Consider the following 16,067-nt stretch of genomic DNA (forward strand, 5'->3'; position numbering starts at 1 on the left):
CCTTCACTGCTCTTAATATTCTTTCTATATTCTCTATCCTAGGTTTTTTTATTATTATATGTTGAGTGGTCATTTTTCTTTGGCCCAACCTATTTGGGGTTCGGTCTGCTTCCTGTACTTTCATGGGCATGACCTTCGTCAGATTTGGAAAGTTTTCCTCGATGACTTTGTTGAATATGTTTTTGGCATCTTTGAGCTGGTCTTTCTCACCTTTTTCTATGCCTATTATTCTTAGGTTTGGCCTTTTCACGGTGTCCCACATTTCCTATATGTTTCGTGCTAAGGATTTGTTCGATTTTTGATTTTCTTTGGTCGATGAATCTATTTCTTCTAGTTTATCTTTTGTGCCCAAGATTCTCTCTTCAATCTCTTGAATTCTGTTCATTAATGCTTGAGTTTTTGCCCAGTTTTTTTATTTCCAGTTTTCCTTTGGTTTGTGTTGCCTTTATTTTTTCTATTTCAATTTTCAAGTCTTGAACCGTTTCCTTCACCTGCTGAATTGTTTTTCTTGGTTTTCTGTACTTTCTTTACTTTCCTTAAACAATTTGTTCATTTCTTCCACTTTTTTGTTTGTTTTTTCCTACATTTCTTTAAGGGATTTTCTCACATCTTCTTTGAGGGCCTCTATCATTTTTATGATGGTAATTTTTAAGTCGTCCCCTTCTGCATCCTCTGCTTTGTTGTTGTGTTCCGTTCTAGTTGGTGTAGATTCCCTAGATTCTGGTGGTGTCATGCTTGTCTTTCTGTTATTAGGTGTTTTCTTGTATTGCTGTCTTCCCATAGCTTCTTCCAGTTGGTGTTGGTGGGGTCTCCCTCTCTCTCTATGGTACTTCCCCGGTGGGCTTATATGGGTAAGATATTCAATATCTGTAGCTCTATAGGAGGTCTCTCCGCAGACAGGGAACCAGGGATGTGGTCACAGCTGAGGATCCAGTAGAATATGCCTCTAGCCCATGGCTCTAGCCAATGGCTAGCAGAAGAGGACAAAGGCTGCTGACCTTTGGGAAGTTTTTGCAGGATAGTCAGATCTCATTGGAAACTGGAACTCTCCAGCTGAGGCCTCTTTCTTTAGCAGAGGCCCTGCTTTGGGGGTCATGGATCTTGCTGGCAGGAACTCAGGCAGGAACTGAGAGTGGACCCTAGGAGATAGGCAGATCTCTGGGAGGGGCCTGAGACTCCAGCAGAGGACTGGAGGTGGAGTCAGAGACCAAGCATGTGGAAATTACTGGGTGGTTCCTTGTGGATAGGCAGGTCTCCTTTGTTCAGAGTTGCTCCAAGAAGTCTCAGAAGTAGGGTGGACTGTTGGCTCCATCGTCTGTCCCAGTGCTCAACTAGTGTGGCATAACAGTGGGCAGGGTAGGGCACAGGGTTGGAGGGGCAGGCCTGCAGTAGGGATGTGTGGGAGTTTATCAGAGCTCCAAGAGTGCTCTCAATGGGGGCAGGACACAGGAGCAGTGGGATCAGGGACCAACCCAGGGAGTTGAGGGGTGGAGGGGAGAGGTTGTAGGGGAGAGGCCACCCCAATTGGGCCCAGACTCACCTCTAGCCAATGGCTGGTTGAAGTGGACAAAGCCTGAGCTGTAACTTGGGAAGTTTTGGCAGGATAGTCGGATCTCACTGGAAACTGGAATTCTCCAGCTGAGGCCTCTTTTTTTTAGCAGAGGCCCTGCTTTGGGGGTCAGGGATCTTGCCAGTGGGAACTCAGAGTGGGGTTATATTCATTATTTTGGCAGCTAATGACTTTGAAAAACTATGGGTTACATTATACATAAAATTTAAGCAAATTCTTTATAGTGACCAATGTATGCATGGACATATACATACTAATTCATTATAAGACTCATTGGAGCAAAGTGAGCAATCATTAGAGGATATAATTAGACACATTTGGAAGGTCATAAGAGTATTCTGAGAGTAAGTAAGTAATTAAGGTAAATTGGTGTTTTGAGCTTAATATGAGTAAGCAATAACTATGGAGGAAAATTTTTAATATGACTAAATTTCTGGAAATTGTCTCAAGTGATATAAAATGCACAATAAGGGAATTATCAGTATGTGGACAAAGCAGCCATAAAACAATAACAAAAAAAAAAAAAAACAAAAAAAAAAACAAGACAATTCATGAAGAAAAGCTTTTGTCTTATTCACTCATTTGTATTTTTTTTTCATTTTACATACCAACCCTAGTTTCCCTCCCTCCTTTTCTCTAGCTCCATACCTCATTCTACTACCATCCATTTTTCAGAGGGAGTGTGGAGCCCATTCCCTATGGTGGGATATTTTGCTCAATCTTGATACAAGGAAAGGTACTTGGTCCAGCCTCAACTTGATATGCAGGACTTTGTTGAAGCAATCTCTTTAATGGCTTGCTTCAGTTCAAGGAATGCATAGCTATAGGAAGTGATAGACATTTTATTAATTAGACAACAATACCATATATATGGATTTCAATTATGGTACAGTTATGACAAATAGCATATCAACTAATTTGGTTACAATTTGCTAGACTTTTTTGTTTTGTTTTGTTTTGTTTTTCATTCTAATAAAACAAATTAGGTGGTTAGGAGATGCCACAATTAGAAACCAATAAAATTTAACTCTAAAAATTTTATTTTTGAGTTAAGAAAAAATTTAAATGAATTAAAAAGAAATATCAATATCCCTATATTGAATTTTAACTATATACATCCATAAACACAAAAAATATATCCCCAGAGACTATTGGAATGCATTGATATTATATTAAAAATGAAAATAAATACACTTCGTAGTATTAATTTTACCAAGTATGAACTTGTTTTTTCTACTTTTTTCCATGTGTCTTCCATTTACCCATAAGAAACATTTTTGCTTTATGTTTATTTAACACCACAAAAATATGTGAAAGGAATGAGGGATACTTTACAAAAAGTTTAACAGAGTTTTACAAGGGAGTTAGTAACTTAACTGACCTAAAATAGCTAAAAAAAAAAATTACAACCAGATTGATCAAGCTATATATGCATGTTGTTTCCAAGATTTGTATGTCATTATTCTTGTAAAAGGTTCTTGCAACTTGTTGTCTTCTTTCAACACATATCACAACACACACATGAATGCATACATTGCATATATGTGTTCATACAAGCATACATACATAAATTACTAAGAGTAAGAGACATGGAAGAACATATAAGTTAAGATTCCATACTTGTATTAATGTAGATTGTTAACTAAGAGACAAAGCAATGAGTTGGGTACATAAAAGAAATTGGAGGGAGAAGAGAATAAGTACATATTTAGACAGCTTGTTTAATATTCTGAAATAATTGCAAGGATTTTTTTTTTTTTTTTGCCTTTGCTTTTTGGTCTGTAATACTTTGGTAAGAGTGTGATTATATTAGAAAATGCTATGAAAAATGATGATGCTGCTTTACTCTGTTTTGTATTGCTATGAAGATACACCATGACCCTTGCAACTCTTATAAAGTAAAAATGTAATTGGATCTGGCTTGCATTTCAGAAGGTTAATCCATTATCAACATGGCAGGCAGTATGGCAGCACACAGGCAGATATGGTACTGTAAAAGTTGGTGTGAATTCTCAACTGGATCATTAGGCAGCAGGAAGACAGAAACACTGGGCCTGATGTGAGTAATCAAACTTCCCAACTCACCCACTGGGCACTGGTGTAGTTAGAGGAAATATGGGCTTTACAGGAAAATGCAGGAGTAATTTAAGTTATGAGATAAAGATGATCGTAAAATGGTTTTATTCTTCACTGTATTTTGTTTGTTTGATTATTTAGGATATTAGAGAAAAGGGGTACTGCAATATAGTTCAAAGATCCTGCAAATGTATGTGGGATATTTATCTTAAATGCCCTTCCCCCATAATGAGATTAATGACTACCTTATATGCCATCCTAGAGTGTTCATCTAGTAGCTGATAGAAGCTGAAACAGACACCCACAGCTAAACACTGAGCCAAATTCCTGGAATCCAGTTGCAGAGAGGGAGGAGTGATGAGCAAAGGGGTCAAAACCAGGCTGGAGAAACCCACAGAGACAGCTGACCTGAACAAGGGGGAGCTCATGCATGCACCCCAGTCTGATAGCTGGAAAATCAGCATAGGACTTACCCAAGTTCCCTGAGTGTGTGTGTTAGGAGAACTGGGCAGTCCTTGGGGCCTCTGGTAATGGATCAGTATTTATCCCTAGTATATACATGGACTTTGTAAGCCCATCTCACATAGAGGGAAACTCTTTCAGTCTAGACACATGTAGGACGGCCTAGGTCCTGCTCCAAATGATATGACAGACTTTGCAGACTCCACATAGAAGCCCTCACCCTTCCTGGGGAACAGAGAGGGGATTGCTTGGGGTTGATGGCAGGGGGCAGCATGGAATGATGGGAGGTAAGGGAACTGGGATTGACATGTAAAACAAGCTTGTTCCAAATTTAAATTTAAAAAAAAAAAATTCTCACACAAAATCAAAAACATAACAAACAAACAAACAAGATACAAATTCATTGACTAAAAGTACTGACACATTAACATGGTCATAGATTGTAAAACAATGAAGGAGAAAACTTCACAGATGGTTATAGAAATGATATTTAGTACTAACAAAGATTTAGCATTGGATTCTGTTGTCAGAGATTACATGTCTAAATGCTGATTAGTGCATTGATAATTTGGGATCTGTTCTTAAGAAAATGTTGGCATTTGCTTTCTTTGGATACCAACGTTTCAGAAAGAAAAAACTTAGAACTATATTACAATTATCCATTTTACAAAATAAAAGTGTTATGCTTCAGTTTTGAGTTCATTTTTCAGGTGTTCATGTTGAGAAATGATAGTTAAAGTGATTGAAAATAGGAAGGGTCTGGGAAGATTCTAGATTTTGGATACTGTTAGTGATGACAATTAATATGAAACTATAAATTTTGTTATTTCTGTCCGTGTGTGTGTTTCTGTGTATGTGTGTGTGTGTAAAAGATAGAGAGAGAGAGAGAGAGAGAGAGAGAGAGAGAGAGAGAGAGAGAGAGAGAGAGAGAGTATGTATTTGCAAATGTATTCTGGTGTCTGTTCAGGCTAGAACTGATTGTTAGACCCGCTGGAAAGGAGTACTAAGTTGTGATGCACCTGATGTGGGTGATGAAAACTAAACTTGAATCGCCAATGAGAACAACATGTATTGTAGAGGCACTGGTTCATCACTCCAAGCTGTCTTCTTGGTGGAAAAAAGAAAAATCAAGTCTGATGTTACTAATAAAAGCATCTTGTTAATCAGTGACTCACTGCCTTTTAGGAATCATTAATGTAAGTTTCATTATACTGAAATTAGGAAAAGAGAATTTGTGGTGTGTGTGTGTGTGTGTGTGTGTGTGTGTGTGTGTGTGTGTGTGTGTATTGGCGAGGAAGCTATATGGAAAATGCAAAATATGAATATATAATGCACCAATATTTATGGGCAATATCATGAAGGTAGGAGACTCTATTCTGATCCAGAATAGAGTATTTTTGTTCCTATGTCAGTGCCTTTGTATATGAAAATCGATACCAGAGGTTAATATCAGTATCTATTCTCTTATTTTTTTTTTTTTTTTGTATTGTGTATAGTTTGTAGAAGCAACTAGATTGGCAGACCAGAAAGAAGAGGACATCCTCTCGACTGCCTGCATAGGACTGAGATGTAAGGTGTGTACCACTACCTAAGTAATAAGAAATTTAATCAAAACTGATGACAGGTAATGAAAAGTGAAAGAAAGATCATAGGGGAAATAATCAAAACAAAGTGTGGAATCAATGAGAACAATGTATGCATAACTAAAATAGTCATTCAAGAATTCTTTTAAGACAGGGGTCAGTTTGTGAGTAATATGCTTACTGTCATAAATATATGAAGAAACAAATGATAATAAAGGGCGCCCTTGCAACTGCCCTTGAAGCTAGTTGGAACCTCAGCTCTGTGACTTCATACAACATCCAAATTACTGTACATATAAAATTCTGTGGGTCCTCTTGCAGTGGAATCAGTATTAATCCCTAGTGCCTGAATGGGCTTTGGGAGCCCATTCCCTATAGAGAGATAATCTCTCAACCTGGATACACAGGTGGTGGGGATTTTTCCTTACCCAAATGATGTCATAGACTTTGATGATTCCCGATAGGAGGCCTCACCTTCTCTGTGGAGTGGGCAGGGGATGGAATGGTGTTTGGTGGGGGGACAGGAAATCCTGGAGGGAGAAGGGACTTTGATTGGTATGGAAAATAAGATTGTTTTTAATTTAAATAAAAATTAATTTAAACTGATAAGAACAGATAATACACTTGATCTTAGCCAAAAGGCCAAGAAGTAATAATAAAAAATTAATTTAAAAAAGAAAAATATGAAATTCTGCCTTCAGTCATCCTGTATTTATTATGAATGCATTCCATAATAGTTTGAATATACTTAATAGACACAACTTTTACTGTATTTCCATTTACAACAGCCTTGAAAGTTTCAAAATTACTCAGTAAAATCACATACATTAAATAAAGGAATAAACCAATACAACTTCTTAATCTTGCTTTTGCATTTGGCATGCACCTACCCTCAATTCCATATCAATAAACCTTTGTCTTGATGTCTAATATCTTTCTTGAGGACTAAGTAATTTTATATAACAAACCTTTGCATCCAGAATATTATAACCTCTAAAATAAGAGATTGGATGACACACTATTCTGACAATGGAATGGGCACTAGTATTCTTGTAATTGTACATTAGGTGATTGACAGCTATTATGACATGTTATTAAGTACAAGTCTTCCCACATCTTGAGCAATCTGGACAATACAGAATTTATTCTATATGTACTGATTTTCTACCTAAACAAATGGAAGAATGTTTATCTCTGTGCAGCACACAGAGCTTCATCTGCATGTGCTCATGACCCTTAAGTCACTTTAATATTTAACATCTAAATGGGTTTTATGAGGTATTTGGATTTTAGAACCTTTCATTAAGCAATCCTAACATAATATTATATTATTTCAGCTTATCATTCAATGCTGTCTAGAAAATAATGATTCTAAGTATAATTGCTCTTCCCCTAAAACATCATCCTTTCCGTTTTAAAATTTTCAACTAAAAAATGAGGAACTGGAGTTGAACTAAGTTCTCAACTGAGGCAATTCAGAGTAAAAGTTAACATAAAAAATTTGGATGCAGTGATACTTCATATGAGGAAGAAAAGATCAACTTAATATTCAATATTAGCTATATATGTTTTCTTGGGATTCCTTTAGACCTTATTTACTAGGTTGTGATATTTAACCAATTCATCGGGAATAGAGAAGTCTGTTTGGTGAAGTACCTGAAGATTGGAAAGTTTGGCTTCCTTTCTGTATACTAATGGCATTTCAAAACTAATTCTTGAGGAGCAGGTAACAAGTTATCAATGAATTAAAAGAAACTTTCAAGAAATGAAAGGAATGAACATATTAATGAAGCTCAAAAAGAATTATTTATACACATGAACTAATCTATATTTGCTAATTTTCAATTTTCTAAGAGATTGTTCCAGAATCATCATAGCATGTGACAGAGTTCACCTTTTTCAATTTTGCATCATAACAACATAAGAAGTCACATGGTGAGAGAGGGAAACCAAGTGCCAGAATCATATTTTTATCAATCCATGAGTGTCATATAGGCACCTCACTTTAATGATCTCAACACTTTACCATGGCTTTACTCCCAAATATCTTTAATGTGTAGACTGGGTAATTAATTCTTTGACAAATTCATTTCTTTCAGAACATAAAGAAAGCATAAGAATGTGATAATATAGAGGAAGGTAAAAATGACTTGTATGAGTAATTTAAATGCAAAATTTGGGAGCATCCAAGAACATTGTCTAAAGTCTTTGCTTCCAGACCATTTAATATTTACCCAATTAAAAATGGCAAAGAGATACAATGTCCATATAAAAGTATTTTCTATACACTCAGGAATAAAGAACATAATTTATATTATTACAAAGATGTAAGGTGTATGGATTTTCCGCCTTCCACCTAGTCTTGTCCCGCCGCCGCGCCTGCCCCAAATAACACACAGAGACTCTGTATTTGATATTATACTGTTGGCCAGTTACTATTTTCTTATCGGCTAGCTCTGTCTTAAGTATTAACCCATTTGTGTTAATCTATGAATTTCCACATGGTCTTCGTACCCGGAGCTTGCTGCCGCATACTGCTCTCTCCAGACTATCCATCTTGGCTCCTCCTTACTACTTCCTTTCTCCTCCTTGTCTCCTAGTCCCTCCTATCTTCCTTTCCTATTGGCCAACAGTGGTTTATTCATTAACCAGTATGAGAAACATATATAGAATGACATCTCCCATCACAAAGAATATCACTATGGCATGTTAATGGAAGTACTAATCCATTAGGGAACATTTTCCTTCTTATTTTATAATCACCAAGTGGATCAAACTCAATCAATTTCTATTATTCAGAAGCCTTCTGATATTTCTATTTCCAAAAGTACAATGAATGCACCTCTGTGTATCAGAAATGAAACAGCAAAAAAATAAAAACCAAACCCAACAAACAAACAAACATCATCTATGGAGTTACTTGACCAGGACAAGGACAATTCTTATGAAAGAATGTATAATATGGGGGTTGCTTACAGTTTCAGAGGGTTAATCCATTATCATCTTGGTAGAATGAAGTCAGTTGCTGAGAGTTTTGCATCCTGCTACACATGCTACAAGTGCAACAAGTACAGAAAGAGAGAGGGGGGAGAGAAGGAGGGAGAGAGAGAGAGTCTGAGCCTGAAAAGAGACTTTGAGAAACTTTAAAGCACCCTCCCTTCCCCCAAACAACACTCTTTCTCCAAGGACAAACTCCAAAAAGTTGACAACTCCTAATTCCTCCAAACACTTCCCCATCTGAAACTAAGCATGCAAATATTTGAACCTATGTTGGGGAAGAAGCTATTCTCATTGAAAGTTTCACAGACTGTTACACATCTTTTGCAAATGTATAAAGTGGTAGAACAGCACTTAAAAAGTGTCTAATATTGTAGCCATTAATGGGAATTTAAAGCAGATATTTTCTCAGAATGGAGATGTTGCTAAGCTTCTTTTTTCTCTTTAACATAATTTCTTTATGAATCCTTGAAAATTTCACATTGTGCACCCCAAATCCACAGTGACCCTAAAAGAAAATTAAAAATAAAATATCAAACAAAACTAAATTAAAACAAGGAAACAAACAAAAATTAAAAGAAAAACCAAACAAGTTAAACAAACAAACAAACAAACAAAAGCAAATAAAATCAAAAAACCTTTTCACTCTTCATCTTTCCCTCCTCTTCAATATATAATCTCCTCATCAGGTTTGGTGGTATTGGGAGTGCTATGCTTTTCTTATATCTGTATGTTATTTTGGTCTTATTTAACTGATACCATTTATAAAATTATACAGCAATAATCAGTACCTACACGTTGAAAAAAGGTACAAAACTTAGACAATATAAATGAACCCACTAAGAATCTCTAAAAGGATTTGTGACATACTTCCACTTGTTAGTTTTGAGTTTTCCTATGAAATAATTGTTGACATATCTCAAGATTTTACCCAATTCCTACAAAGTCAGCTTATGATTGTCTTGTTTTTTCTTCTTTAATGATTTATTCAATTTAAAAGGGGGAACATACTTGAAGGGTAGTTACGAAATCCTGTTACTTTCCAAGGTGAAACAAAGTACACTCCTTAAGTTTCAGCCTACAGCTGGAGAGATGGACCAGAGTGTTTAAATTCTACTGCCCAATAGTACACGATATTGAAGCGAAGAAGTTTTTCAATAGTTTTTAGTTTATTGGTGTAACATGAACCAATAAGCATATGTTTTCTTAAAGAGTCATAGTGGTATAAAATTTTCTGCTATTGTTCATCCATTAAAAAAATATGAGCCTGATTTTTAGTTCATTTGTTTGTTTTTGTTGTTTGTTTATTTGTTTGTTTGTTGTTTTTTTGATGCAGGGTTTCTCTGTGGCTTTGGAGACTGTTCTGGAACTGGCTCTTGTAGATCAACCAGAGATCTGCCTGTCTCTGCCATCAGAGGGTTGGGATTAAAGGAGTGTGCTACCAATGCCAGACTTAAATGCTTTAAAGGAATTAAACTAACCTCCTATAAAATTGTTACTTACATTAATAGTGGTATTACTCTAGCACTATTTGGAAGGTGCCAGTAGATCTGTGAGAACACCGATTTTTCTATGTCTCCTTGAATAATTGATGATTAACTGTTTTCAGAAAGCATTCTTTCACAGAAATCATGTTAGCTATCCATGTTCTCTACTAAATAAGCATGCCTTATCATATAACAAATTATATCTTACCATGTGATATGGAATATGTCCTGAAGCAGGCTAATTAATGCCTACATTTTTAAAGTTCCCCTTGACATTAGTAGATGAGGTCCTTATAAGGGGTTGATAAAGTATTTTCATTTTCTAAGAACATTAGTCATGAAGAAAATGTAGCCACAGACCCCTCCCCAAATACACTATAAAGTTATTGGTCATCTACAAATAAATTTGGTCCTAAGAATTCTAGGCATTATATTTCTCTGAGGTAATTTCCCATCCTAATCAATTTTTTTTCCACAAACCAAACAAATATTCACATCAAATAGACATATATTTACTGATTTTCAGTGTAGTTTTCCTTTAAATATTATTTATTTTCTTCATTCTTTGACAAAAATATATGTGGAATACAGAAACATAAGTTGATAGGTGATCAATATAGGAAAATTATATACATACATGACTATATGATTTAAAAATCTTTATTTTCATGAGTGAAAGGATTATGTTCTCATGGAAAATTCTTAAGATTTTATGAAAATGACTATTTCAACTTTTTCAATTATATGTGATAAATATCATTTTCAAACAAATATATGGATTAGACATGATAATGCCCCTAAAACAAACTTTTCAAGCCTATATCCCTTTCATCAAAAAATTGTGTATTCAAGAAATCAATAATTCTCAAATTTGTTTAGTAAGAGTTATTGTTTGAAATTGAGTTTTAATAAAGCCATATATTCTGTGATTTATTCTTGTCACCCTAATCAACGTGAATGAGAGGAAAGTACAATGTGGTCTCTGAAAAAATTGAATGTCAAAGAAGAGAGAATGGGTTAGGTGTCCCCAAGTTATGTGAATACCAAGAAGTAATTACATGCCACAGAGAGTACAGGCATTATTCACATTACTAATGACCGCATATTTGGGGAAACTAAATGAGTCTATGATATATGGTGGTATGGCAATTTGGAATGTTGGTAAATCATGCTGGGAAATAAACAGTTTTTGATATAAGACAATATTTCACACGTGTACCTCAGCGGAGTTTGATGCTATCAGAGACACTGGTGCTTCAATAAATAGGCAAATTTGGGTACCTGCTGAGAGCTGAGAGCTAATTTCAGCTATAATGAATACTGGAAATATTTGTTCAAAATATCTCTTACCAGAAATTGGTTGTTGTTATCAAGAGCCAATGTGCTGGCCTTGAGGCAGATTGAAGCACTAGGGAGGTTTAAAAAATTATCTAGGTTTGCTTCTGTATGACATGAGAGGTCTATATCATTTCCTAGTGTTGCATTCATTTCTTAGCCATTGCAAGAACTTTTGTGGGTCTTTCAAGCACTCTTTAAAAAAATAAAAATGGGTTGAAATTCTTAGATAAGAAATACAAGCTCTACATTAAAAAGGATTACTGCTTTTTGATACAGTTAATGACAGTAAAAATAATGATTTGAATATTTGATGCTTAATAATTCAAGATATGTTGTTCCAGGTAATGCAATGATGGCAGAAAAGATTTAAAACTACCATAAAATTGTTCAGAGAAAGGAGAATATTAGAATCAACTTTGATTTAAGTAAATTTATTTGTCACGATCATTCAATAGCACACTCTGTTTAAGAACTATTATTAACAGCTCCAATCTGGTGTTCCAAATAAAGTAGACAACAACATGCAATTATTTCCACCATAGGTTGCTTTTATAATGCATGTATTTTTAGCATTTAACAATACATATCAAAAGTCTTAACATGATGGTGGAATAATAATCTAGAAATTTCTCTTAAGAATAAAGAAAGCAGTTAACCTCCTTACATAAAAACTTTAAAGAATTATAAGTATCTAAAATATAAATGTATTGTAAAGGTTAATAGATAAGTTCAGTTTGCAAGAAGGGGAAGAATATCATGTGAAAAATTATATTTGATATACTTATATATTAAAGTATTAAAATGTATCAAAAATAAAGACAATAACCATATCTATCAGACTATGTTTCTTCACAATGAAGGTTAGTTTTACTTTACTGATTGGTCTTACATTCATTTAAATATTTTATGTTTAGCAGTTCTTTGTATAATAACATAGTTATCTTTAGCATATGAAAGATGTGTACATGAAACAAAGAGTAATTCTTGATGAATTCCATTGTCTTCAGGGATGACATATAAATATTTGCATTCTAAAAAATGAAATCAAAAACAAATGTTCTTTGATGTGTTGTAGAAACAAAGCCTAGTGTCAATGAAGAGAAGAAACATGTATTTTTTATTGGAGTTCTGAAGTCATAATGTTCAAGCTTGCATGGGTAGTCAACACACTCTGAAGTGCATATTTAAGTTTCATTAGCTGTTGTCACTGAAGTAATATGAATAATTGCATACACACCCACAAATTATTTTATATATATTCAACATTTTCAGCTAAAAGACATAAATGTCTTAGAAATAAAACATATGCTAAAGCTCATTTTTAAAATTCTGAAATTAAATGTCATCAAAAGAAGTTAATGAAATTGGAAAATAAAAATTAATTCTTCATGGATTACAGGTATGCCAAAAGAAAGAATAATTGAATCAGTGACTTCTTCAGGCATTATCAGAAAAACTTCATTCTGCAGGATTTGGAAACAAATCCCTACAAATACGGCCAGACATTATACAGAGAGTAAGAGACCCTAAGAAACTGAGTCCTAAATGGGATGCCTACTTCAAACCCCTCCCCTCAAGATGCTAAAAAGACAGATGGTATATTGAGGACACCAGGAAGGCTTTCTAATTCAACATGGCAAAGTGTGGTTGAACTCAGAGACTGAAGCATCCACATTGCCTTTAAGAGTCTCTAGCAAATCCTCTACATGTTTGTTCTTTCTTCAAGTTTAGGTTTTCCAGAGTGTACAAACAAGTGGCTCTGTTTGTGTTTGTTTGTCTTGTGCAACTCTGGCATAACATGATATATATACAAACCCAGAGGCAGATATGGGATTCAAGCTGAGGATTGGAGAAGCAAAGCAGCCAGCCACTAGTTACGAATATATATATTCCTAACTGCATCTTCTTTCCTTATGAGAGACAAAAGGGGAGAGGAAATCATTACCTCATATATTATGTGAGAAAAAAAATCTATTTTCAATAAAAAGAAAAAGTAATAAAAGAGAAGAAAAAAGATACAAAAATGTGAACAAAAATACAACTGAATGCATAAATTCAGGACAAATAGCTGAAATGCCAACACATAATATGCCTATGAATAAAAACTCATTAGAACATATTTCAAATTGTAGTTTGAGAGTTAATGGGAATTAAACTAATGCTGAAAACAATATATAGAGAAGTTTAGAAAAATATACACAAAGATTTAAAAATAGTTATCTCCAAAATCTGTTAGGAAAGGGTGGGAGTGGTGGAGGAACAATCATTCCACTTTTATTCTCTCTCTCTAATATTTACTTAATAAATAATTACCTGCTTTCAATACATTAAATAGTAACAAAGCAATAATTCCATGTTTTCTTGAATAAAAGGAAAATGTATTTGAAATTATAAAAACAGGAGATTTTTATATAATAATAGTAACATAGGGATAGTGAGTATAGTATAAATTGGGAGAATATGTGACAGTAGGGAATAATTTGCTGGCAATAATAAAATGACTATTCTTGTGTATTCATTTAAAAATACTGATATAGAATAAATGGGTCAGATTTCCAATTCCATGGATATTAAAACTTATAAATAGAATACATAGGAAAGCATTAAATAATTTAAATACTACTATACAAATCAATCATGTAGTAGGATTGTTTTTGTATTAAAGAATTATGTTTTGTTTTGTATAACTGGCAGTAATAGAAATTGCTACAATCATTTTGGATTTAGAGACTTTAAATTCTATTAAAGCAAAAGGAAACAGACATTGAAATCCATACTAAAAAGTCTTTTCTTTGTAACTATAAAAGCAACAGAAGAAAAAGTTGTGTATGGAATTTCTTTTTCGATTACACCTCATGATGCCAAATTTCAACAGAAATACCAAATCACCACTTACAAGTGGCAGTGTGACAAAATATTAACAATCAGCAAAACAAATTGACAGAGATATTATGAAACATCAAAATAAAGCGATTAAAACCTGGGGAATATTTGTTTTTGATAATAAAATGAAAACATATATTTAAAAATAATAAATCATACCACGTTTAAAACTGCGAATATTTCACTGAGGTACAGCATTCATATGGCCTTCAGTTTAGTGAAAAGTATAAATGTGTATTTATTAGAATGACTGGCATCAATATCCAAGAGAAAATATATTTTTGCCAAGATTAAAATGATCTATGTCTACCCTGTTCAATGCCATCAACATCAATTTCATGAGTTTAAGAAAAAGCCCTTGAAATATAGCATACTAAACTAAATGTTACCTTTTTGTTAAATTTTAAGTTTAATAAAAGTTTCAGTCTACAATATTTTCATACAACAAATATACTTTGGATGTAAATGAAAGTATATATGTCAAATTAAACGGCAGAGGAATAGAGCTCTACTACAAGTTTTACTTGTAGAAATGCAAGCTAAAGGAACAGTTTTGTTTGTTTGGTTGTGTTTGTTTGTTTGTTGTTTTTTGTGACAGTTTGGTGACTATGTGGCAAGGAGAAGATATTTAGCCAAACTGAAGTCTGTCTGTTATGAGTTTACCAACAACAAGCTGAGGGCCAATTGTTTTTGTTCCATTTGTTAAAATTGAGTGGGATAATATTCTCTAGTATCTAGGATTGGGCTTCTCTACATCATCAATATTAATCCTAGGGCAATAAAACACTCACATTGGGATTTATCCTGCAAAAGGTAGAATTTTTGTAGCCTCTTAGGAGCTATGCAAGACAGTTCTTTGTCATCCTAATAATGATACCTAGAAAGTTCCTCTGTGATATTTATAGTAATGTTCCCCTTTGCAGCTCTCCTTTTATTTGTTTATGGGTTTGTTTTTCTTTTAAAAAGATAAGGCTAATCAATTCTTACATAATTTCTTTTAAGAGAAACTGAAATGTTTTTGTTTATATTTTGATTATTTCTTATCTATTGTTTATTAATTTTTATCTTTCTAAATTTTGGATTTAGATCTCTCTTACTTGTTCAAGATATATGAAGTTTAATATCAGCTTTTTTTTCATTTCATTTCAGCTGTCTTTTCTTTTCATTTTGTTTATGTATTCATTTATACAACTACTATTATTATTAGTAGTAGTATGTCGATATCACCTTCATATGCAATAGGAAAAACATATTATGATTTGAATGAGAGATATATGTTACACTGAGCAGAACTCCTAGAATCCAGAGGAGGAGAGGGAGGAGCAATAAGAAAATTGGGGCAGGACCAGGCTACAGAAACCCAAAGAGACAGCTTATGTGAACAAGAGGGAAGCTAAAGGACCTCCAGACTGATATCTGGGAAACCAGCATTGGACTGACTCAAATCCCCTGAGCATGGATCTCAATTAGAAGGCCTAAACAGGTTAAGGAACCTCTGACAGTGGAACCAGGATGTATCCCTGGTCACGAAAGGATTTTGTTGATCCCTCCTGGAAGGCATCATGCTTCCTGTGGAGTGTGGGGATGAATTGGAAGGGAGGGGGGTTGGGAAGCATGGGAGGCTGAGGTAGGGAACTAGAATCTATATGTAAATTAAGAATAATAATAATA

At 34.2% G+C, this 16,067-nt stretch overlaps 1 non-coding gene across 1 annotated transcript; it reads right to left on the reverse strand.

The window, feature by feature from the left end:
• Positions 1-6,153: 6,153 nt before the first annotated feature.
• On the reverse strand, positions 6,154-6,345 carry LOC127220832 (U2 spliceosomal RNA). The gene has a single exon (XR_007834398.1). It is a non-coding gene; the product is annotated as a U2 spliceosomal RNA (small nuclear RNA).
• Between the last annotated feature and the right edge of the window lie 9,722 nt (positions 6,346-16,067).

The sequence above is a fragment of the Phodopus roborovskii genome, unplaced genomic scaffold (assembly GCF_943737965.1).
Source record: "Phodopus roborovskii unplaced genomic scaffold, PHOROB, whole genome shotgun sequence".
Lineage (NCBI taxonomy): Eukaryota > Metazoa > Chordata > Mammalia > Rodentia > Cricetidae > Phodopus > Phodopus roborovskii.